The sequence below is a fragment of the Mandrillus leucophaeus genome, unplaced genomic scaffold (assembly GCF_000951045.1).
Source record: "Mandrillus leucophaeus isolate KB7577 unplaced genomic scaffold, Mleu.le_1.0 Scaffold370, whole genome shotgun sequence".
In the NCBI taxonomy this organism is placed as follows: Eukaryota; Metazoa; Chordata; class Mammalia; order Primates; family Cercopithecidae; genus Mandrillus; species Mandrillus leucophaeus.
Window position 1 is genome coordinate 1695325 of NW_012103921.1, and position 573 is coordinate 1695897.

At 64.2% G+C, this 573-nt stretch overlaps 1 protein-coding gene across 1 annotated transcript in view; it reads left to right on the forward strand.

Moving 5' to 3' along the window:
* Nucleotides 1–131: 131 nt before the first annotated feature.
* SH2D5 (SH2 domain containing 5) overlaps nucleotides 132–573 on the forward strand; it is a 22122-nt gene continuing 21680 nt past the window's right edge. Inside the window, exon 1 of the mRNA XM_011990139.1 lies at nucleotides 132–267. The gene's annotated coding sequence lies outside the window, so the exon portion shown is untranslated. The remainder of the gene's footprint in view (nucleotides 268–573) is intronic.

Genomic DNA, 573 nt, shown 5'->3' on the forward strand with positions numbered 1-573 from the left:
GGCCCACCCACCCCTGGAACAGCACTTCCCGCTCCCGTGTCGCCTGTTTCGAGAGGCCGTGAAGCAGCACCCCCAGCACACGCACGCACCTCGCCTTCTCCTCACCCCGCTGTTCTCTTCTCATTACTTTACCCCCATGCCGCCTCCACCACCCCCTGCTGGGTGCCCCTAGAGGGCGGGGACCTTCGTCCACTGGCGGCGGGGCCTGACACACAGTCAGCCTCGGAAACATTCCAAGAAGGACCAGAGCTACGAGCACCCCAACAGGTAGTGCTGGGGGATTCCCACCCTACACCTGGAGGCTGAGAGCTTCAGTGACTTGCCCAAGGTCACGCCAGCCAACCACGTTAGACCCCACAATCCAGGTTCTTGACCCCTGGCTGGGTGGCCTTGGGTTTCCCGACCCTGTGGCCCAGGACAGGTGGACGCTTGTTGGGGCAGTGGGAGTAGACCCTCCGGCCAGAAGGCAGCACCTAGTTCCCTAGCCGGCGGCTTCCTTGCCTCGCCGCCTCCTGGACTGGCGGGGACCCCCACCAAACTCCAGCAGTGGACACCCTGCTTATCTGTGGGAGG